This window comes from Manis javanica, chromosome X, assembly GCF_040802235.1.
Source record: "Manis javanica isolate MJ-LG chromosome X, MJ_LKY, whole genome shotgun sequence".
Classification (NCBI taxonomy): domain Eukaryota; kingdom Metazoa; phylum Chordata; class Mammalia; order Pholidota; family Manidae; genus Manis; species Manis javanica.
The window spans coordinates 4,849,864-4,875,168 of NC_133174.1; the positions used below are offsets into that span (position 1 = coordinate 4,849,864).

The 25,305-nt window shown below is 47.8% G+C and overlaps 1 long non-coding RNA gene across 1 annotated transcript in view; it reads right to left on the reverse strand.

Moving 5' to 3' along the window:
* Positions 1–25,305, reverse strand: part of LOC118971532 (uncharacterized) — a 235,389-nt gene that overhangs the window by 153,416 nt on the left and 56,668 nt on the right. The window contains exon 4 of the long non-coding RNA XR_012127588.1: positions 12,281–12,395. This is a non-coding gene — a long non-coding RNA (uncharacterized lncRNA). The remainder of the gene's footprint in view (positions 1–12,280; positions 12,396–25,305) is intronic.

Below are 25,305 nucleotides of genomic sequence, written 5' to 3' on the forward strand. Positions count from 1 at the left end.
AACTTACAATAATTCCAGACTGCTCAGCCACATGTTGCAAAAACTGCCAGATTAAGTTATACACATGGAAATGATTCCAGCAATCCTGCAAAGAAGGGGTCTCTTAAAATTTGGCAACGTCAGTTTCCATCTGGGAGGCATTACCCAGCCTGGGCGGAGATGGGAGGGGGTGTGTGGCTGGTGAGCAGTCCCGGGGTCCTGGGAGCCCAACGGCCGGGCATGTGGCTCGGCCTCTTCTGGGCTTTGAGGGAAGCTTCAGGGAGAGCTCATCTCCTCCTTGTAAGAGAGTTGTGTATATTTGGGGCCATGCTCTGGCTGTCATTCTATACGGAACGTTCTTTTTTTTTTTAACCTTTCCCAAATCTGAGAGTAATGAGTCCTTTGTATTCAAGCTCTGGTATTTGGAAAAGGCATCGTTATGAATAGGCAGAGTCTGAGCTACCTGCAGAATGCCAGCTCTCCCACATGTGGGAAAATTCAGACCCCCACATGTGTTTCCCAGGAAGACCCTCTTTTCACAGAATTTGATAGGTCCATTTGCACTGCCCCCAGGTGCTGGAAGGCCAGGCGATAGAGCCTCACACAGAAATGAGGCTCCCTTTTAATTACCTGGATTCTTCCGGGATGTTTTTAAAAGTAAATGGGTTCCAAGAAACCTGGGGAGAAAGAATGAAGTCATTGCAGGAATACCTGAGTTTCCTCGAGTTTGCTAAGAAGACACTTTAATGAAGAATCATCCCCACAGTCTTCTTCTGGGGTTAGATACAGCTTTTGGGGCCCTCGCTGAAATTCTGTAAAATTGTGCAACTTACCGGAACCATCACCTGCTTTCCCCTAGTTTGTTACAGTTGCTGAATCTATTCACAAATGAGCAGATGCTGTCGACACCCTTAACAGCCAAAGGGTGGTTAAGGCCCAGCAGCAGCAACTTCTCCTGGGAGCACGTCAGAAATGCAGAACCGCTCCCCCCCCCACGTCTGATCTACAGAGCCACCAACTTCATTGTAACATCTACCTTCTCTGCACCAATGAAACTGGCAGGTGGCCAACTGCGGATGTGCAAACCAAATCCGGCACAGCCCGCTTTTGTAAATAAAGATTTACTGAGACACAGCCAGGGCCATTAATTTCTCCATGCTTGCTTTCACACTACCATGGCCAAACTGAGAAGCTGCACATAGTACTTTCTGGTGCAGTGCAGAAAATGCTTACTAACCCCTGATCAACCTTGGTGGGAGCGGAGGGGTTGGTGGGGGTGCTGAACCCTGCTCCTACTAAAACCACAGCAGGAAAGTAGACAGTCGTTCTTTGGTAAGAGATCTGCTTGACCCATTAGCAACAAAAATCCCCAGGTAAACCTCTAGACCACATTCGATCCCACAGTCCTCCCAAGACAAGGTCTGCCTCTGACCCCCCCCAAGATGGGCAAGCAAAAAATTACCTTCATGTCCCATTCAGTGCAAAGCATAGTCCTGTCCAGTAATTCAGGCCAGCGTTTCCCAGGTGAGCTTCCCAGCAGCACTGCGGAGCATGTGGGACACGCAGGCTCACGCCACACCCCACACCTGCCTTACCAGAGACCCGGGGGGTGGGGCCCTGTAGTTTGTGTTTAACAAGCCCTCCAGATGATTCTAATGCACGCTCGAGTTTGAGAATCACTCACTGGATAAACCCTTTGGGTAACTGAGGCACATGGTACTGCTTTCTCAGCAGACATTTGAGGCTCAAATACTAGTTAGAAAATCAGCTGGCAAGTTTTTTCTGCAATGGGTCAAACAGTAAACATTTTCACTTTGACAGCCATATCATCTTGGTTGCAACTACTCAGTTCTGCTGTCACAGTGGGAAAGCAGCCACAGTGAATGAATGAACATGGCTGTGTTCCAATAAAGCTTTATTTACGGAAACAGGTTCTGGCCCCGTGTGGCTGGCAGGTTGGCATTTGTTGAACCCTGAGTTAGAGTAACAGGAGCTGCTATAACAAGCCTACACGCCTCGATAGTGTTTTATGACATAAGTTTACTCTTGCTCTTGTGATAATCCAGTACAGTCCAGTATTCTAGTTGTCAGAAGGCTTTCCTCCAGGGATGATCTTTAAATCCAGGAAGAGCTGACAGTTAACCTTTCAGTCTTGTAGAATGTGAAAAAATATATCAAGGTATTTGATCCAGCAACCATGCTCCTTGACATTTGCTCAAATGAGTGCAAACTTATGTCCATACAAAACTGTGCACACAGATGCTTAGAGCTACTTCATTCCTAACTGCCAAAACTTGGACACACCCAAGGTGTTCTTCAGTACATGAATTTGTAAAGAAACTGCGGTCCATTCAGACAATGAGTGATTATTCAGCACTGAAAAGAAATGAGCTATCAAGCCATGAAAAGTCATAGAGGATCCTTGAATACATACTAAGTCAAAGAAACCAGTCTGAAAAGGCTACTTACTGTAGGATTCCAACTATGTGGTTTTTTTTTGGAAAAGGCAAAAACTTTGAGACAGTAAAAAGATGAATGGTTGCAAGGGAGGGGGGGTGGGTAGGGAGGGACAAATAGGATTTTCAGGGCAGTGAACATACTCTGTATGACACAATAATGATGGACATATGTCACTTTACATTTATGCAAACCCACAGGATGGACACCATCGAGAGCAAACGCTAATGAAAACTTTGGGTCATCTGGACCCTACATGGCAGTGTAGAGTCGCCAGCTGTAATGTCCCCTCTGGTGGGGATGTGGATAGCTGGGGGATGAAAGTGCGCCTGCAAACATGTGGGAGAGGAGGTACATGGGAAATGTCTGTACATTCTGCTCATTTCTGCTGTGAACCTAAAATGCTCTAAAAAATAAAGTCTATTAAATATGTGTGTGCATCCATCTTTTCCATCATTTATCAACATGTACATATTTTTTTTCTCTGGCTGGTACAGTAGTCGCTAGGGGACACCGTGGCCTGAGGAAGGTGAAGCCCCTCATGGAAGGCAAAATGAAGAAGGGGGTGGGGGCTGGGGAGCACTAAGATGGACCTCCCTACCCTCCGACTCTGCCTGGAGCAGAGCGTACATCAGATAGGGGCACCAATGTACTAACCAGCTTCAGAGAAAGCTGGATTTGGAGTCTGGAAGGAGGTGGGATGACATCTTTAAGGCCTCTGGACAGATACTCCTTTTCAGACCATCATATTTAGAATCTTGATACAGTTCTGTATACCCAAGACCCTTACCAGATGAGACTCTGGATGCATGACAAACTGTACGCTGAAAAAAAATCTTGTTTGAATTGCACAAGTTCAAGGAAGCCGGTAATAAGCCAAATAGCCTGCCTGTGGGAGAGCTGCAGGGAGAGAGAAGGGTCAGGAAGGAAAATCATAAAATAAACAAATTGCCGCTTTGAAAATTCATATAGCTCACCCCACCTCTGAAATGAGAGTTCGAAATGGAAATGCTTGCTCCCTTAATACCGGTTATCATAACAAGATGCATTTAATCCGTGCGCTGCCCGGATCCCTTTATTTAGCCATGCTGACTGTTTTTCCACAACAGATTGAAACATCCACTGTTTCACCTGCAGCCTCCTCCCACATGCACACCAGATACCTGGTAGCAAATCTCATTTAGATGATGTTTTGTCTGGAGACGCTTCCTAACAAGGCAGATGCAGAGGATGCAATTTCAGACACTCACATCCAAAAGCACACAGCTCACCACCTGTCGCTGGGAGGCAAGGCAAAGGCTGCAGGCAGGAAGTCTGTGTGCCTCCCTGCGGCCCGGCCCCGGGCCACCAGGCGCTGGGGGGTGCAGCAGGGCAGGGACTGTGGAAGCGGTCCAAGCACTGTGTGGAGTGTGGCCTTCTGAGTGTGAACGGATCAGCTGAAGAGTAGAGAAAAATGGCCATGGCATCAAATCAGACGGCTATCCCACACGGTGCAGAAAGGCCTTGCTGGGGAGGAAAGCTCAGAACGTGATCCTTCTCAAAACACTTGTACCTGCCCTCCTGAGGGGGCCGAGAAACCGTGTATGAGCAAAATCCACCAAGCAAAATAAACAGAAACTTGAGTTCCCTAGACCACTTCCCTCTCGTTGCACAGCACTCTCTCTTTTGAAGAACTAATTAGTGACAAAAAAATAATTAGTGACTTGAGAACTGTTTAAAAGGAAAAAAGACGGCCCAAATGGAACTTGGCATTCCTAAATTCTGACTTTTCTCAAAATGAACTCATTGCAATTTAGGGAGGTGCAACTGTAGATTTTTTAGCGTTCGTAAAGCACAATCCCATTTTGATGACACTGGAGTGATATGTGCATTTGCATACTTACAAACGTTACATGCATATAGGAAATTAGAACCCATTCCTAATAGTACCAGGAATGTGATCTAAGGAAGCTTCCTGCCTGGTCAGTTTTTCAGGTGACCTTGAGGTGCCCCCTAACTTTCACTTCTCCATTCCTGGCTATAAAATTTGCAGCCATCGAGAACCAATTCTAGAAGAAAATTCTAGGTGGAATTTAAAACAAAATAAAGTTAATATTTACCAGCTAGTACAGCAATGAGCAAAATGGATAACATGTTGAAAAAAATTACAAATCAGGAAAAATGCTTAGTTCTCTTACAAAGGAATCACATTGTCCCTTTCTGGGGAACACCAGTCACTCTGGGCTAGTGTTCACCCTAATATCCTCACTGGAGCTTGGTTACCTCTGGAAAGACCGTTTTTCCAAATAAAGCCACATTTCTGAGGTCCTGGGGGGTTAGGACTTCAACATACCTTTTTTTGGCACACTACACACCCCATAAAGCCATCCCATATCCCTATTCTGTATATTGTAAGACAAATATATCATGCTCGAAGTTGAAGTAAGTTAATGATAAGAAAAATCAAAGAATAGCTCTGCTCAAGGGATGGATGCATTATGAAGGCCAAAATCCATGGAGGTCGTCACTTGCCACTGAACACACTTGTAAAGTAGGTCAGGCTATTGTGACTAGAAGTTTCCCCTTCTTGTACTGTTTGGAAATCCATGTTGAAAAGCAGCTCTTCTCCCACCCCTTCAACAACATTTAGTCTGTAAAAGTGCTCAAATCATTTACCTCTACAAAAATAGAAAGCCCAGCAGGCCTCATCAGACGCCCCTGAGCTTTCCTGGTCCCTGCACAGTGACCCACTCTCAGCCCCTTCTCTCCCAGATTGACTCCCTTCGTTCTGCCATCCTCACCCCTCTGTACCCCACATCCGCCTTGCATTTGTGCCACTCCAGCCCTTGGTTCAAGATACTCCCTTCATTGAAATTCTCAACTCTTCTTCACCTATTAAAACCCTTCAAGAGCCAGTGCAAAGACTGTCCCCGGAGGACACCTTCCCCACCTCCTCACCCACCTCTGCCTGATTCCTCCTCTCCCTGCTGTCTGCTCTCTTTACCTCCCATGAAGCCCTTAGATTCCTCTGCTCACACGATGCCTCCCTCTTTACATCTGTTTTCCTGACCACGTCATAAATCCCCCAGGCTCCGGCTGTGCAGCCCCATTTAAACGGAGCTCATAGTAAGCCCTCGAGAAAAGATCTCTGGGCTAACTGATAGAAAACCAGATGAATGCTGTTATGAAGAGTCCAATGTGGTTGCCAAGCTCACTGAAAATAATTATGCTTTCTAAGAAAAACATTTGTGATTTTTGCCCTCCACTCTTGGTCTAAGCGTGGAAGATTCAGCAGGACAAATCAGCAAATGAATAAAAGAAGACGGCTTAAGATACAATATGAAAAAGAACTTCCAACATCAGCACTCTCGGGAAGACTCATGCCAGAAGATGATCATCAAAAAACCCCAACAAAGATCCACGCGCTGCTACAGGTGTAGATGCACTCATCCCACTGGTTCCTGGACTTGCCATGGGAATGAAGAAGGAGATATCTAAGCTGGCCTGTGCATACAGTAAAACAACAAATTTGACTGGATCTACACTGTTGGAACTCAACCAAGAATTAGGAGAAGTGCAAATTGTAGCGCTCCAAAATCTTACAACTACAGACTATTTACTGTTAAAAGAACATATGGGATGTGAACAGTCCACAGGAATGGGTTGTTTTAATTTGTCTGATTTCTCTCACACTATTCAAGTTCAGATGGACAATATCCACCATATCATAGATAAGTTTTCACAAATGCCTAAGGTTTCACAAGTGCCTAACTGGTTTTCTTGGTTTCACTGGATATGGCTGGTAATTATAGATCTGCTTTGGTTATGTAACTGTATTCCTATTATGTTAATGTATGTGCACAATTTAATTAGTAGTTTAAAACCTATACATGCTGAAGTTACTCTACAAGAAGATACGTCAAAGAAATAATCAATCTTCCCATGTTTTCTTCCGCCTGCTACTTCTATAGCTTTTCTTCTTCCTTCCAAATTACAACCCATAAATAGAATTCGTGCCTCATATCGAATTTACCGTGTATCACAATTCTTCCAAGTGGTAAAGATACCTCCCGACAAATGCTGGGCATAGAAGCCACAGGGCATAAATCTGCAAAGAAGTAAAAAACTAACCTTTTCAAACAATAAGGCTTCTCTCTCACTTACCAACTTTACATTTCCCTGTATGGCCCAGGAAGATGACTGATTAGCCAGAGACGGGTAAGATTCCTCAAGGGTGGAACAACCTAAGACAGGCACAGTCGCAGGGGGGTCATCAGGTGAGGAACTGGGGATCAACAGAGGTGAGGCTTAGAACCTCCCCCCCCCCCATTCTGAGAGAAATCTGCTGCATCCGTGGATGTTTTATTGCCCTTGTCTAGCTTGGATTAACACAGTCTACAGGCACACACCTGATCATCTACATTTGCTCTCTTACAACACTAAACTATGTTTTCTACTTTTATCCTCCATCTACCTACCACTTCAGCATTTTATTAAAAGTAATAATAATAAAGAGAGAAATGTGGTATCCACATATAAATCAAGTATAAAAATCAAACGAATATTCATATTTGAACTGACTGTTTATAGTTCATAATGCGTGATCAAAACTAAAAGTTTCTGTGATGACTGCCCTTGTACTATTCACCATGTAACTTATTCACTATGTAAGAATTTGTTCTCCATGTAAGAACTTGTTTGTTACGCTTCAGAAGATTGGAGACTGATGAAAATTAGGCTTGGGGTGGATTAATGATTGATTATACATTGAGCATTGAGTCCCCTATACAGAATTTTATTGTTGTTAACAACCATTTGATCAAAAAAAAATAGGAGAGATGCCCTCATAAAAAATAAATAAATAAATAAAATTTTTAAAAAAAGAAATAAATAAAATAAAGTACACACTTCCAATTGTAAAATAAGTAAGTAACCGGGATGTAATGTATAGCATAAGGAATATAGTCAAAATATTGTGACAACTTGGTATGGTGATATCTGGTACCTAGAATTATCATGTTTATAAATGTTCAATCACTGTGTTGTACACCTGAAACTAATGTAATACTGTATGTCAACTACCCTTCAATAAAAAATAATTATCTAAAAAAAAAAAAGAAGATGGCTGACACCCAAATGGCACGAGGCCAGTCCACTTGTGGTGACTATGCTTTGGAAGCTATGATTTTTCAGGTGATAACCGCATTCTGGAATACATATGATCAACAGGTGTCCCCGTGAAAATACAAGCTGTGTGACAACAGCCAGGCGGTCGCTGAAGGAAGAACAGTGAAAAGATAACAGGATCTGTCTAGAATCCTTTGGTACTAAAGATGCTTTAGCAGGTTCTGGAATTTACAAATATCACCCATCTTTGAAATGCTGGATGGGGAAGACAGAGATCCCACACTTTTCCTGGTGGCCTCTGCCTGTAATGGTCAATGTCGTCTTCTCTGTCTTGTAAAATATGCAGTGTTTCAAACTTCAGCTCCTCTCCTAAGCCTTCCAGCCTGGAGCACACCTGCCCTGCCCCAAACTATTTTCTAGGGCTTAAGGGCTAGCCCCCTAATTCACAGCTTACCCGTCAGTTATCTTTCTCACATATTTCTGTTTTAAATGCCTCAAGGTGACCGCAATGTCTTTGAACAAAGGGGGTCCACCTCGGGTCTTCCATCTCTGTAGTCACTGTCACATTCCATTACCTTTCCTCTAAAATGTGCACAACTGCAGCTGAAAGGAAAAGGCAGATGCCCAGAGCTTTCACTATGGGCAAAATATCTTTCCCTCCATACCGTTCAAGAACTGCTGAGCGAATTAAACTGTAAATCGGAGACAGCACAGCCGTCTCTCCCCACCGCCCAGGAGAGCTAGCTCAATCAGGACAACAGAACTACAGGCAACGACAAAACGATAAACACCGTTAAACATACGGGCTGAAATGTGCTGCTAACGCAAAGCAAATCTGGCCAATGACAATGTTAGTTTGAAATCCTATTTTCAATTCCAACATGTAACTGTTACTGCAAACGCTGGGCTGAACAAACTTACACTTTTTCAAAATAGTCAAGAAAAATTGCAAATGTGATATTTTCAGTAGAATATTTGGGTAAAAAGAGGGTTGTGAAACATTCTACACTGCTATAATGTATTGAAAAATGGATTGCAATATGTACTACATTCAAATATGAAGATTATACTGATAGTAACATGTTTATATATGTATTTGTATATAAATATGTATTATGCAAAATATATATGTACGTTGGTGTGTATATGTATGCACACACAGAGATGTATACTTCTGTTCTGCTTGTTTATTTCAGATCAATTTTATTGTTTACATTATTAAAGCTTGAGCAGTGGCCTCACTCCTACCTTCACCTATAAATTCTGAGCAAGAATCTTACTGTGCCGATGGACAGTGACTGCAATGGGATGGGGGGGAGGGGAAGGCTCAATAATATGGGTGAATGTAGTAACCACATTGTTTTTCATGCGAAACCATCATAAGAGTGTATATCAATGATACCTTAATTTAAAAAAAAATTCTGAGCCAGAAGTCCCATGAGAAATTTCAGCTGGTCTTTCCACAGCTAAACCTCTAACCCTTGCAGTTTTACCGTGTTTGGGGTTTGTTCTATTTAATACTGGGGGTTGTCTCTCTCCTCACGTTCCATTAGATCCAGCCCCCACCTCACAGAACACAAGCACGGAAGCCCACCCCCCCGTCAGGCTTTATCTATCCTTGTGGCATGCGCTCACAGCCCTCCAGGAAAGCCACCCACAGATTCAGTGGCTGAGCCATCAGATGAATGAAAAATGCTCAGGGTGAGAATTTCACGTCTACATGAAGAAGCCCCGTGTCTCCTTGGTGTGACAAGGTAATGTTAGAAAGGGTAAGGACCAGCACACAGCACAAAAGGCAGCCGTGAATACATCAGGAGTCCAGGAAATGAAGAAACCCTCCAAAGGGGAGGGGCTGTGTCTGGGCAAGGAGGCGGCTATGGCTAAGAAAACAACCTTGAAATGGGGAGACAGCCATGTGCCCTTCCCATGTACAAACCAACCTTTGCCAGCAACAACAAGAACTCCAGCTCTTCTGATGTTTTCCCGCACCCATTGCTCTTGACTTGAATGTGCTTCATTCGAGAAGCTCTGTGAAGCCAAGCATCAAGAATGCCTCCTCCCCGATGCATTAGGTATTAAATGGCTTCCCCAGGCCTCTCTAGGATGGGGACACGCAGTGCCTCCATGCAATGCTCAATCTCTCCAGGCGGCTTTCTCCCCAGATGCACAGTCAACCCTCCCTATCTGCCACACCTCCCATTAAGGCTGTGTGCCGTGAGGAGACAGCTTTCCCATGCCCTGGATGGCTCACAGCCCTGCCTCTTTCCCAGGGCCTCCCACCGACAAAGTGCAGAGCAGCGGGCTCTGGGGGCAGGAGCTCTGTGTCCCAGCTCGGCCACCTGCACCCCAAGGAGCGAGTTCTGGGGTTCTCTGACTCATTTGGGCTCTACGTTCAGTCTCCCCAAGGCCACTTCCCGTGCCATTTGCTTGACAAACCATGTGGGACAGTCTCATGACATCCTGGACAGGAGATTGGTACATGTCCCCCAGTCACCTATCACTGCTCTCCTGCCAGCCCAGCCCTGCCCTATGGGGCCAGTTCCAGGACAGATGGGAACACAGGCTCTGCAGGTACCCAAGGAAGACAGATCCTCATCACAGCCCTCCGCCTGGAGGGATCACACCAGCAGGGTCATCCTTTCGGACTTGAGCTGATGGAGGCTGTGATGGTATCTTAGAGCAGATAAGCCCCGTTGTCTGGGAGAGACAATATGACAGCAGGACACACACACATACACACGTACATACATTTCTCTTTCCAACTAACTTTCAGAGAAGGGTGGACATCCCTGTGGTCTCAGATATGATGGATGTCCATGTATGTTCATCTCAGGGTGGTTGACCTTCCATGTGATTCTAACACCTTTAGGTTAATAGGGAGGATTTTCAAACTCTTCCCACAGCAGGAAGGTAGAAAGCTCCACTATGGGGCACAGCAGTGAGTGTGTCTGAAGTCCTTTGCATCTTTGAAACCATTCTGAGAAGAGATCGCTCTTTATCTCCTGTGACACCACACACAGCTGTGTTCACAGGCCTCTCTGTGCCTACGGACCCCAGGGTTCCTGAATAAAGAGCTGAAGAGTATCTCTCACAGAATACCTGGAGTTCTTTCATTTTTGAATTCCAGTATCAGAATGTCAAACCTTGATGAATTTTCTCCTCAAATCACTAACTTTGAAATCAACTTATGTCTTTCAGAATCACTCCCTAAACAAAACTAACAAAAATGGAGGATGTACAGGAATCCATAGCGGCACTATTCCTAAAGGCCAAAAGGTGGGAGCGACCCAAACGTCCACTGCATGAACAGAGACGCAAGCTGTGGTGTATACACGCAGCAGAATATTATCCAGCCACAGAAGCAAATGGCATATGGTTCCACACCATAACTGGATGAACCTTGAAAACATTAGGCTAAAGGAAAGCAGCCAGATGCGGAAGGACAAGTACTGTGTGATTTCGAGTACATGAAATGTCCAGAAGCAGCGAATTCACAGAGGAAGAAAGTAGCCTGTGGTTGCCCAGGGCTGAGGGGAGGGAGTGGCTGCTTACCGAACACGGGGTTTAATTCTGGGGCCAGGAAAGCATTTGGGAACTAGGCAGAAGTGGTGGTCATACAACACTGTGAACGTACAAAATGCCAGTGAATTGTTCACTTTAAAATGATTTGTTTTATGTGACTTTCACTTCAATTTCTTGTAAATGCATGATTTAAACGATACGTAATAGATTTCGTTAACTTATCTGGATGGTGTTTGTTCCAACAGAGTTTATGTTTTTCTTTTGTGGGAAAATCTGTTTAAGACACCCATAAAAGCTCCTCTTTGTATCCCTTTTTAGAAGAGGCCTCCGAGGACTCTACGAAAAAGTCCTTCTATGGGAGGAAATAATCTCTTACCCTCCGGGCGTGGCCACCAAAAGGCAAAACTAGTTGCAGTTTCTCTAATCAATATCCAATAACAGAAACAGATTGACACGCAAAGCTGGGCCACCAGGTGGACTGAAGCAGAGGGGTTTGAAATTTTACCGGGTAAAGAGAAGGGTATGACAGGACAGCCCAGGCTGTCTAGAGGGCGGTCGGCTTTGATCCCGAGCATCCCCAGGGAGCTTCTTGGAACGGCAGGATTCAGCCCCACCCAGACCTACACAAGAGACTCTGCGCTTGGCCGGTCCCCAGGCATCCCCATCACCGGCCCGCAGCAGTCGGCCAGCCCCTCTCCCTGCACTGCTGTTACTCTGCCTTCAAGAAAAAGCCTCCCCAAGTCCTCCAGAAGCCACCTCCACAAACCCGGCTGCACACGGCTCCCCCGCCACTTCCAAGTCACCTACAAATGTCCTATGCTGCTCCGACACCAGACCCCAAAAGGGCCAAGCCTCTGTCAAGCACAGCTCCACGACCTAGAAACCTGCACACAATTTTCTATAAGCTAATTTTTACCATCCAACCAAGACTACCTACCCCCTCCAAAAAGCATCTCTTCCTCTTTCCTCTGCCTTCCCCTACGGATGAACAGGCCAGTTGGTTCTGCTTCAGGCTGAATATTTCTCACAATTCTCAGATCCCTTTATCTCTCTTTTCAACTTTTATTGCCCACCAAAAAAAAAAATCACCTCTATTTCCAGTTGATATGCATCAAAACATTGCTCGGAGGCTGCAGAACAAAGATGACGGTGGCTCAGAGCAGCCTGGCGCAGCCAAGAGGAGCCTAAGGAGGCAGGACAGGACATGGTGACTCACCTGGATGTGTGTCCTGGATGGGGTCCTGGGACACAGAAAGGACGTCAGGTGAGAACTCAGGAAATCCGACTAGGTTATGGCCGTGAGTCAACGATGCTGTGTCAATGTGGGTTCACTAAGGGTAAAAATGGACCATACTGCTGTTAACATGTTAATAGAAGGGAAATTGAGTGCAGGATATGGGAGTATTACCTTCAGAATTTTTCTGTAAATCTAAAACTGTTCTAAAATGAAGAGTTTGTTTAAGAAACATAGAAGAGTAGGTAATGATGAGAGATGGGAGACAACAGGATGCCCACTGACTGGGGGCGGCCATGGGGAACAGCTGGGAGGAAACCCTCCTTCCCTGCCGGGGGCACCGTGGAAACAGACCTGGAGGCAAGGAGGAGGAGTGAGGGGCCAGGTGGGGAGCCTCCCTTTAGGGGGTGCTGAGGAAGTTCCCCCAGTTCTACCCAGAACATCTGGACTCCTGGGCTCCTTGCCCTGCACACCCCCAGGGATTTCCAAGGATGGGGCTTTGTGATGTCAAGGCAGCCCAAGGCTACCATTGGCTGGAGGACTGTCCTGCTGGCCAATCAGAGGAAGGGTGTGGCTCCTCATTGTCTTGGGAGGGTATAAATGGAGGGGGTCAGGGAGCCCTACTGGTTCTTGGGGAACATCGCTGATCTTGTCAGATATGCTGGAGAAACTGGCAGGAGCCGGGAACATGCGGCTCCCAGCAAGCGGTGGAGGACGATGTGGAGGGCGTCTTGTCAACCTGGCGCAGAGGAGGAGGACGAGCGTCGACGCTGTTCACGTGCCTCCTCTTGTTTCCCATCCGTCTCCCACCAAAGACTGTCACCCTGCCCTTGCCTGGCACAAAACCCCTCCTCAACCCACACCCGTTCTCTCAAAGTCCCCTTTCCCATCTATTTTCCATCCTCTGTCCCAAAACTACAGCCTCTCTGGGCTCGCCTTTTTTTTCCTACCAGCTGATAAAGATAGTGACAAGGAAAACTGAAGTCACATGAATCACCTGGATTACACAGGAGCAAGTGAGAAAGTCCAGCACAGTAAGCGCCTGGCACAAGCAGTGTGAGAGTTAGAAGGCAAACAACGAAGGCCGCCCTCAAGGGCCCTCTGGGCCACAGGGCCCACCTGCTGCTGACCACGGCCGAGACCGCCCTCAAGGGCCCTCGGGCCACAGGGCCCACCTGCTACGGACCACGGCCGAGACCGCCCTCAAGAGCCCTCGGGCCACAGGGCCCACCTGCTACAGACCACGGCCGAGACCGCCCTCAAGAGCCCTCGGGCCACAGGGCCCACCTGCTACGGACCACGGCCGAGACCACCCTCAAGAGCCCTCGGGCCACAGGGCCCACCTGCTACGGACCACGGCTAAGACCACCCTCAAGAGCCCTCGGGCCACAGGGCCCACCTGCTGCTGACCACGGCCGAGACCACCCTCAAGGGCCCTCGGGCCACAGGGCCCACCTGCTACGGACCACGGCCGAGACCGCCCTCAAGAGCCCTCCGGGCCACAGGGCCTACCTGCTATGGACCGCAGCTGAGACCGCCCTCAAGGGCCCTCCGGGCCACAGGGCCCACATGCTGCAGACCACGGCTGAGACCACCCTCAAGAGCCCTCAGGCCACAGGGCCCACCTGCTACAGACCACGGCCGAGACCGCCCTCAAGAGCCCTCCGGGCCACAGGGCCCACCTGCTACAGACCACGGCCGAGACTGCACTCAAGAGCCCTCCGGGCCACAGGGCCCACCTGCTACAGACCACGGCCGAGACCGCACTCAAGAGCCCTCCGGGCCACAGGGCCCACCTGCTACAGACCACGGCCGAGACCGCCCTCAAGAGCCCTCCGGGCCACAGGGCCCACCTGCTGCGGACCACGGCTGAGACCACCCTCAAGGGCCCTCCGGGCCACAGGGCCCACCTGCTGCGGACCACGGCTGAGACCACATTCTTGCCTGAAACTACAAAGAGAAACCATCCCTTAAGTGTATGACAAAACTTTACCAATGGTCACTGTGTGAAGACCAAATAAAGAACTCGTGGTGGTGATGAAAACACCAGCAGTTGCTGAAAGCAGTTGTGTGTCTTTGTTCCTGACAGTAGGGTGGGAAAGAAGGGAAGGAACAGGTGTGTGGGGAGGGGGAGAGGTGGATTCCTGCAAGTTTGGGGCCCAGACCAGCCAGCCCCCAGTCATCCAGTCACTGGGAATAAGGACGAGGGGAGGACTGAGCACTGTGAGGACAAATTTCCACCTTAATACTCTATCCCACTTGCAGGGAAGAAAAAGACTTGGTGTTTCTGTGTGTTTCGTCTGGGGGTGACTCAGTTGGGGGGAGGGGTGTTGTGGGGGTGGCAGTGCATAGTAATGAATTTGACTCCACTTTTTATGTTTGAATAGGGACAACTTTTAAGCCTCATTTCTTCTCCTCCTGGCCCACATCTGGGCAAGCTGATGAAAACAGCCAGGGAGTTACTGAATAAAAAGCAGAAGAAAACAGATAGGCCTCAGCTTCAGCAGTGGAAGTAGTGCCTTGCCTGAATTCCCCACCGCCAGAGCACCCACTGCCCTGAAATACCCTCTAGCACACACGGACCATCTGAGGCAGTGGGCGCTGAAGGATTCCTGGGCACTTACGAGCAGCTTGAAGAAAAGTGACCTTTAGGACCTTCCTCCCGAGTTAAAAAGCACTTTCCAGCCCAGTTTAAAAAAAAAAAAGACCCCATCAAAGTGAAAACAGGGCCTTCCTAGGTTGAAAACCATTACAGGAGACCTATTTAGGGAAGGTGCGCGTATCCCCCTGCTTCCGCACCTAAGAGCCAAATCTGACCTGTTCTTAAACCTGGAAAATGTAAGTGGTGCTTCAGTGTCAATATTCCTGTTCTAGGGCTTCATCTATATTACCAAAGCTACTGATTCCAGCCAGTAAGTAACTGGGAAATAATTTGCAGTACTTGGCTAATCTGTCCTATTCTGGGTCCATTTCAGCAGCCTCTCAGCTACAGTACCCCTTTCCCTGGGTACTCAGGGGGGTAACTCCCCACTGATGTCATCTCATGTATTACATCTTTGCAGGCAACATTTTAACCACCTCTGGTCTTTTCCGGGTGTACAGGTATGACATCACACCGAGGACATCCTTTGAGGAGATTACCATGGCACACTTATTCAGAGCATGAAAACACTCACAAAGGAGCTCAGCTCACAAAAGCAGAAAGATCCAGTACATCCACATGTAAGTACAAGGCCCCACCACCTCAGTTAAGTCCTGAAGAGTAGTCGGTAAACTGAGGGTGCTGCAATCCCAAGAGTATCAAGAAATAGCTCTTAACATTTTTGTTTGTTTGTCTGTTTGATTTATTTTGGTATCATTAATCTACAATTACATGAGGAACATCATGTTTACTAGACTCCCCCCATCACCAAGTCCCCCCCACATACCCCATTACAGTCTCTGTCCATCAGCATAATAAGATGCTACAGAGTCAATACTTGTCTTCTCTGTGTTGCACAGCCCTCCCTGTGCCCCCCCTCATTATACATGCTAACCATAATGCCCCCTTCCTTTCCCGCCCCCACCCCACCCTCATCCCTCCCTTCCCACCCATCCCCCCCAATCCCTCTCTCTTTGGTAACTGTTAGTCCATTCTTGGGTTCTGTGAGTCTGCTATCCTCTTTTTCATTTTGTTCAGAACCACTCACACTTCCTGTCATTAACTGATTTTCCTTCCCTCGTCTCACTGTTAGTACCTGTGAGAGGCTTGTCTGCTTTCTCCTTCCCTCTCAGAGCTCTGGGATGATGATGGTCTCTGAAATCAGTCCCAGCCATTCTGATCTCCTCAGCTTCCTCTCTGGGCCCTTCCCTGGACAAACTGCTCTTCCTCAGGCCCACCCACACCTCTTGTATGGTCTCCCAAACCTCCGCCTCCATAACTTCATTACCTCTACGCTTATACCCGTACACCTCGATTATCTCATCATTGCAAACTCTAACTGCAAAGCAGATTTTCCACAGCCGCCCCAAAGTTTCCCTTCTCAGTACCATCTGATAGGAACAGCAAGTTCTTTCAGCCTCAGAGTTTTAAATGTTCCCTCTCCCTTGCCCCTCATATTCAATCATCCACATGTCTTTCCCCCATTCTCTTCTCTCTTTGCAGAATTCTAATTTATATGACCACCTTAATTTATCTTCCCTGTCCTTTAACCTCACTTCCATATTTTCCGTATTTTTAAGCTCTCTGAGCTGCCCGCTGAGGGATTTTTTTAAAGCTCTGCTTTCCAACTCATTCATTCTCTCTTCAGCTGTGTTTCATCTGCAATTTACATGTGATGTTCCTAAGTTGTTTTATTTCATTTCTGGAATATACATTTGGTAATTTTTCATATCTGCAAGGCCAATTATATTCATTACATTAAATATCCTGCCTTTTGGCTATTTTTTACATTTTTTAAATGCAGTAGGCTTCTAGTCTGGTTATTCCAATACCTGCAGACCTTACAGGTCTGACCCTGCTATTTGTGACTCTTGCTCATGGCAGCTTATTATGAGTGGCACCCCTCCCAGTTATGACAAGCAAAGCTGTGTCCAGACATTGCTAACTAGCCACTGGAGGTAAAACGGCCTTGGTTGAGAACCAGTGCGTTAGACAAATGCGTACGCTCTCTGAAAATCCCTGGAAATGCCATCAAGCCCTCCCTGATAACCGGGGCCCACATCTGTTTCTCTGTCACCTGAGAGAGCATACTCTAACCTGAGAGATCAAGTGGCATAATCTATCACTTCAGCACAGTACACATTACTGTCCTAGTCCACATTTTAAAAACCCATTACAGAATCATTTATTTCTTATCTTACCTAATTTAGCACTGTGCTCATGGGACTCAAAAATATGTCTCTGATGTGACCAAAGGGAAATTTTCAATTCAGTACTTTTAAAAATATTGGTCACGGTGATTATTGTGTGTACCTTGGCTGAGATGACTCAGCGGGTAGGGGTAGGAGTGTAAGAATTCAAATCAGTTGTTTGCTTGGATTAACTCTGTTAAGTATCTGTATCATATAGTCAGCTTTACAGAGCCAGTTTGTAATAGTTTAATTAGTGATTCTAAAAGTGCAAATGAAGAATACTATTTTTGAACCACCTGAGAGGCTGCATGTGTTATCTGGCTGGCTTTTACTTCAATCAAATTTTATATAGCCTTCAAAAGTATTAGGAATATTTTTCTCTTTTTTTCTGAAAAGAACAAACTGACTGATGAAAATCAGTGGCTTTAGGTCACTCAGCAACAATTATAATTAACCAAGAGATATTTGAATGAAAGTCATTAAGTGGCGGATCACACAAGACATGATTAAGCCATAATGGTTATCAGTGAGCATACATGTGAATAGGTGGCCTAAAAATGTCAGTGGCATTCAGTTTAATTCTAGAGACAGCAGTCAATACATTTCCCATCTGTACTTCCACTGGCAATATAAACTAGACTTTGGAAAATTCCTAAACTATGTTGATCTTTAAATGGAGAATTATGCTTATTTATGTGTTTTAATGTAAATTAAATCAGACTTTTCAAAACATTATTGCCAAATATGTTTGATTACACTTCTCTTTTAATTTTTGTTTATAAAATAGAGGAAAATAATTATTCCCTAACACTACACTTGCAGTGTTTCTATTAGTCAGACATTTCCAGTAGTTCCCATGTTTTCAGCAAGTTATCTCTTCAGTCTGAGTTCCCAAATGTAGGCAGGTGCTGGAGGCATTTGAGCTGCAGGAGCTTACATTTTAGGTGCACATCCATCAGGGACAAACTGCTCACCCACCAACACCCAACCTCCCCACGGGATGTGGAAAACGTTCTTCACTCAGTCAGCACCGCGTATCCACCACCCACCTGGGTGCCACAGACAAACGGCACTGCCTGACTCCTCTCTGTGACCCGATGTCCCGGCCTCCTGCTCACACGGCAAGGGGAAAGGATGGTGTGTGGGAGAGAGGGGAGAAAGCTGAGGTTAGACTCTTTGTTGAGACTTCTCTTGATTGTACAAGCCTCAAAAGAAAGGAAGCATCCAAAATCACACACAGTCCTCTGGCCAACTAAAGAATTTAAGCTGGAATTTCCTCCTCTGCATTCAACGGCCATTGTATACACAGACCTCTCTTCTCCTGGGCCCCTACCATACTCTGATAAACTGTCTGCAGAGGGTTGTGGCTTCTCTTGGTTTAAGTCTCATCTCTTTGTTCCTGTGTCTGAACTGAGTTCTTGAATCCCATCAGATAGCCCAGTGTTGGCCGCATCTATCCAGCCTGCCCTAACAAAGGTTGACATTCATGAGCATCCCTAGGCCAGTGCGTGTCCTAACTTCCGTGGACCTCCATCTCTGGGGAAAGCTGGTGCAAGGGAATCCTAATGCTACAGCCAATAGTCGCGCGCCCATCCACGTCAGTCTCATTTCACTTACAAGGCCAGCACTAGGAGAAGAGCGTACGAATCCCTTCATCTTGAAAAGTGAGAGAAAATACCCGGAGTCCAGGAATTCCTCAGCTTGTTTGAATCTGGAGCGCAAGACTGTAAGAAGTGCCTGGACCTCTGCTACCACCGTTCTGCTGCTCATACCTGCCTCCGCAAATCAGCAGTCTTCTGCCCGCCCGTACCGTCTGCCTGCTTCAGACCTGATGTGGGGCCGTGATTGCTCTTCCCCCTCCAAACTCATGGGGAATTTCACAAATCTTACTTGAGTAAGTCCCATGAAGGCCAGTAGACTGTCCCATTCATCTAGCTTGGACACTGTGTCTTGTTTCTAGAATGAGGATTCTGCCTTGTTCTCTGGTTAAACCAGATCATGTATTCCAATCTCCTAGCCCATCCCTTTGGTCTTGGACATTATATCTTAAAGACTAGAATCTATTCCAGTTCCTCTAAGATTTGCTCCTCCCTTTCCTCTGTGGTATCCTGTTCAGACACACACTGAGGACCGCACAGTGTGTTCCTCACCCCACCTACCCCGAGTCTCCTACCAGCCCAGACTTTCTCCCTATGTCAGGACTGCCTGCCTAATTGTAAAAAGAAAAGAGCACATGGCTGAACAGCTGATAATTATTAATCGTTTGTCTACAGGCAGCAAAAGTAGTCCTGCAGAGCAGGTAGAGGGGAAACAGCCAATGTGAACCTTCCCACAATTTGAATTTATGTTAATTCTAACAGAGGTTCCGTTACAGATTCCACATATATATGTACATATGGACGGATGGATGGATGGATGGGTGGGTGGGTGGGGGGGTGGGTGGATGGATGGGTGGGTGGATGGATGGATGCAGGGAGGAGTGGAGGGATGGAGAGATGGATGGATGGAGGGATGGATGGGTGGGTGGGTGGATGGAGGGATGGATGGGTGGGTGGGTGGGTGGATGGGTGGGTGGATGGAGGGAGGGATGGAGGGATGGAGGGATGGATGGACGGACAGAGGGATGGAGGGATGGGTGGACGGATGGGTGGATGGAGGGACGGAGGGATGGATGGGTGGATGGAGGGATGGATAGGTGAATGGATGGAGGGATGGATGGGTGGGTGGGTGGGTGGATGGATGGATGGAGGGAGGGGTGGAGGGATGGAGAGATGGATGGATGGAGGGATGGATGGGTGGGTGGGTGGATGGGTGGGTGGATGGATGGATGGATGAGTGGGTGGATGGATGGATGGATGGAGGGAGGGATGGAGGGATGGATGGAGGGAGGGATGGAGGGATGGATGGACAGAGGGACGGAGGGATGGGTGGACGGATGGGTGGATGGAGGGATGGAGGGATGGATGGGTGGATGGAGGGATGGAGGGATGGATGGGTGGATGGAGGGATGGAGGGATGGAGGGATGGATGGGTGGATGGGTGGATGGAGGGAGGGAGGGAGAGATGAAGGGAGGGAGGGAGGGAGGGATGGATGATAGACAGGAACAGCCAGAGACATAGAGAAACAGAAAGAGAGAGAGATTCACAGACTGTGAATGAACCAGACCCCTCTGTTCTTCCCGACACTGTTTACCTTGTCTGAAATGCCCTCCTTTACCCCCCAACACACACCCTCATCACGCCAGTCCAGGACTGGGAAGCAGCGAGATGAACACTATGCCAACTTGGAAATATGATGAGTTCCAGCACTTTTTTCTAAATGACATGGTTTTACTAAGTCCCACCCCTCCTCTGTGGCTGTTCCATTAAATGTCACTGTGAGCTCCTGCCACTACATCACAGCCTCCCTTCCATGCCCCTCCCTCCTCCGGACTCCTTCCTACCAGACAAAGTGGCCACTTTGTTCCAAATGTGCTCCACATGTGCCACCCTCACCTGCACAGTGGTAGGGCCCACAAATGCATGCCCAGGGAGCTGGACATGCGGGGCAAGGAGCACGTTCTGAAGCCACAGCACCCAAGTTCTGGACACTGGCTTCTTGGTCCACCACCGGAGGACCTCAGGCACATTACTGAATCTCTGTGCGTCTCAGGCTCCTTAGATGTAAACTGTGTACAACAGTAATAACCCCTAGTTTGTGGGGATGCTGTGAGACAGGAGATCAGGTACTTGGGCAGGGTACTCAGAAGTATCCAGAACCGCAAACAGTCTGAAACATTATGTACATGAAAGTACACCTGCCCCGGGCTCAGAGATGCCGGTGGGAGACACAGTGCTGCTGGGTCAAGGACAAAGGACTTTATTACTGAGCAACAGCGGCAGCCAGTGTGTCGTCATCTGAGCCCACTCCCCAGGCCCCAGGTCCAAGCAGGCAATGCAAAGGCCAGGGGACCCCACGCGGCGGTGGCTGTCTGACGGGAAAGGAGACCAGAGCTCAGGCAACCTGAACTTTCTCTAAGGTGCAGAAACCTGCCTGGTCTTTGCCCTGGACGGAGACGTTATAATGACAATCCCGCAGAGTCAGCTATCCTGCCCTCTGCTGCAGAGGGAGATGCAATCACTGCCTCCCAAGCTGTTCTTTATAAAAACATACTTGAAAAGACAGTCTGGAGTAAAAGAGTGTCCTGTGCCTCGCTCACAGGACTCAGAGAAACACGACTGAGCATCCAGAGTTCCTTCCCAGCAAAGCCACCTGCTTCCCTGTGCTCTTGCTGTTTCTTCCTGCCTGGGATTTTCCTCTTCTCTCCTCCACAGATCCAAGTCTTTGCTTCACTCCAAGCACAAGTTAAATGCCCTTTCCTTGAGGAGCGTTTTCCAAACACGTCAGCCATTATAAATTCCTTCTCAGGATCCCTTTCTCTATTTATGGTCTTTCTTGCAAAAACAAGCCATTCTCTGACTTTCTAGCTGCTTCAGTAGAATTTCATACTCACCCCACATATTTATTTCAACTCTGATAAGGCTGTAGGGCATCCTGGCAGAGCCTGGGGCCCCACCTGCAGCCCTGGCTCCTCCCTTCCGGAGGGCTCCCCCTAGTGACTGGACTGTGCACCAGCAGGCCTGAAGGGCTGGACAATTCCATGGGTCCCAGCACCCCTCAGAGGCACGTCGGTATATAAATACCCAACTCCCTTGTTCCTTGGAGGGGTGCGTGTCCTACACTGTCCCCTAGAGTTCCCATAGGGCATGAAGCTCGTTACCCGCCGCCGCCTGGCTTAATGACATTCCATTTTGCAGATGCCTCCCTTGTCTTCTTGCTTCTTCACCCCGGTCCCAGGGTGTTCTGTGCACTAAATCCTCACCTCAGGTCCTTTTCTATGGGAACGCAAATGAAAAGGGTGTCAATGAATGACTGATCATGGATCACACCTTCAAATTATTAAGTACCCACTGACAAATAGCTCTCAGTGAAAATCACTCCTCTAGTTCTTCTGAGGCATCAATTAACTCCAATGACATCAAAAACATTTTTAACTCATCCTTATGTTGCTTAAGAATAAAATGATCATATTACAAGTATAATGCCACTAGGACAAAGTTTGGGACCAAAGGAATCTCCATGTGAAAGGAGCAAAACTGCCAGGAGTGGAGGAGAGGCACCTGGCCCCCACGGGTGTCTGCAGCGCCTCTCAGTGTAAGGCTGGGAGTAACTCAGAGGGGTCCTTCCGGCAGCCCCTCATGCAGTGCGATGTGGCCGGATCCTTTGCTTGCGGCGGCCCCAGGGCCTGGCAGGGGCACATGCCAGTCGACCACATAAACTGCCTCAAAACAGCTACAGTGGGCACCTTGACAAAGAAGCCAGTTGTTTCTCCCTGTTGACTTATGCACGGTAAGGACATTCTCGTCATAACCAGTCCCAGAGGAGAAACTAAGGTCTTCCTTGCCAAGCCCTGCAGATGTCTACTCAGCTCCAGTGTTACTGATTCCAGGGAAGATTCAGTCCACTGCTCCTCCGAATACAAGCTGTTTCTCACACAGTATCCCAGAACTGGGTTTCTGACATCTCCTGTATCCTTTATTCAGTTACAGCTACAAAATGCGTGCATACACACACAAACACAACGACACACACACACAACACATATACACAAAACATACAGCATACACACCCCCCACCTACATGCACAGACGCACTACGACACACATACATACACAAGCGTGGACAGTCCTAAAGCTTTCTTTGCCCTACAAGTATTGACCTTTCTCAAGTTCCCCTATAAAAATCAAGTAACTCAAGTCAGGTAATCCAGAAAGACAGAAAGCAGGAAAATAAAGCAGAGTACCTACCACACTATTACCACTACAATAAGGAAGCTGACATTTAAGAACAGGTCAACCTGTGTGACTGGCTCAATCAGAGTCCACAGTGCACACAACTAAACACCCTCACACTGCAGGTACTGGTCCAGACCCACACTCATCCGGAGCACCACAGAAGGACCAGAGATGGGGAAGAGCAGACACCGTGGGATGTGGGAGAACGGCAAAGACAGAGAGCGCACCAGGTATGAGGTTTGTTGGAGAAAATTATCAATGCGTTTAATGGGATGTGGGTGTACTGCATAAACAGTTACCTTTTAAGGAATTTGAAAGGCAGAGGTCAATTAAACCTCAGTGTGAATCTCGCATCTGAGCTCAGTTAAGGGGAAAAATATCTCCCCCAGTCTCAGAGCAGGAATCCCTTGGAGTGGGATACAGGCCCCCACCTAAGAAAACGCTCCTTGTTGCTGGTGCGGCACAGCGGCAGAGCGGCACAGCTGTCCCAGTCTGAGGTTTGGAAAACTGCAGTGAGCCTGTGGCCGCAGAAAAACAGGGGACAGGCTTCGGGAACAGGCAGCACAGGGACTCGGGGATGAACACAGAAAAAGACTGGCAGCCCCTCCTAAGTCTGGTCACCACGTGGCCCAGCAATTCCACTCCTCGATGGAGACCCACAAGAAATGAAAACAAATCCATGCAAGAGCTGCTACACAAATGCTCGCCGTGGCATTACGCATAGGAGAAAAGCGGAAACAATCCACATAGCCACCCCTAATGAACGGGGAAACAAGGTGTGGTCTATCCCCACAGCGCCGGGCTGTGACAAGGAAGAAAGTGCGGGGAGATGCTAACACACACATAAACCTTGAAGCTGTTACACTCAGTGAAAGAAGCTGACACAGAAGGGCACAGAGCATGTGGCTTCACTTACATGAAATGACCAGACTAGTCAGATCCAGAGACAGAAAACAGTCAAGTGGCTGGTTACCCGAGGCCTGGAATGTGGGGATATGGGAGGTGAGGGCTGATGGGAATGCAGTTCCTTTTAGCAATGATAAATGTGCTCTAAGATTAGATTAGGGTGAACCTTGTACAACTCTGTAAACACATGTCAAATGCTTAGAACAGTACTTGGTACAGGATTAGTGATGTAAGGGTTGTGACAATAATAACATCATTACAAAGATAATAACATTTTAATAACTGTTATTCTTACAATTGTTATTATTATAAGTACTCGCACGATTAATAATCCCACGGCCTCCATGCATGACTTCTGCTAGTATGGATCAACAATGTGGGGCCGCAGGCAAAACGCGAGCAATGCCTGTTCTCGTAGTTCTGCCAGCACTCAGCCACGCCTCTTTGCTGGGTCATCTAGGACTGGTTAGTGCTGCAATGGCACCCTGAGGGCTTGACAGACTGCTAAAACCTCAAACACTTCCTATCTGGACGTGGGGAGAGTACTGGCCCCAGCTCCGGGATGCCCTGTCCCTCACACGGCCACCCTGGGGTGGCAGAGGGCCCCTCCAGGGCTCACCTCGGCTCGCTCTCAGGTTCAAGAGGAGCACCTTCTCCCCTTCGTGTTTACTCCTGGGGAGGAAAGCATGGAAACACCAGTTCTGAAAGCCTTTCCAAAGGGAAGAGGGAAGAGGTGGCTTTAATCAGCAAGAGCCTGAACAGGCCTCAGGGACACATTCTCGAGCGCCCGCCAAAGGCTCCTGGCCCCTCGCAGCATCCTGCCCACAACTGCACACACCCTGCCTGTCCGCACAGTGGGCCCTACTCCAGCACAATGAATCCGCTGCAGGGCTGGATCGGCCAAGGAATTAATGGCTGATAAACAGGTGCCAGACACAGGTGCTCAGCTAGGTCTTGCAGGTTAACAGTGTTGGTAGCATTTATTCTCCTAACTCTTGTGGACAGTTGGGTTTTAAGAAAAACTATGTTGCTTGAGGAAATTCAGTCTGCCCCAGAACACCGTTGGTGCTACTGGAGAATAACCCACATTATTCCAGCTACTGCTCGGCAAGTGAACTCGGTGTTCTGCGGGGCTGCCCACTGCAGGGCCCAGCATACCGGATGGTGCAGCCATTCCCCAGACTGCAGTTAACCCGCCACAGCAGACCCAGGGCAAACGGGCTTCAGGCACCTCACGTCATGTGGTAACCGATGCCTGCAGTGTGCTAAGCTTCCTGGGGTTTTTTATACCAAAAAAAAAAAAAGAGAAACAGAGAAAGGCAGGGAGACCAGGAGAAACAGAGAGCCAGCCTGCAGACAAAGAACTCACAGGGGCCCAATTTCTTTCCCACGCCCACTGATCCCCCAAACGTGGGCTCCCACCACGGTCCTCG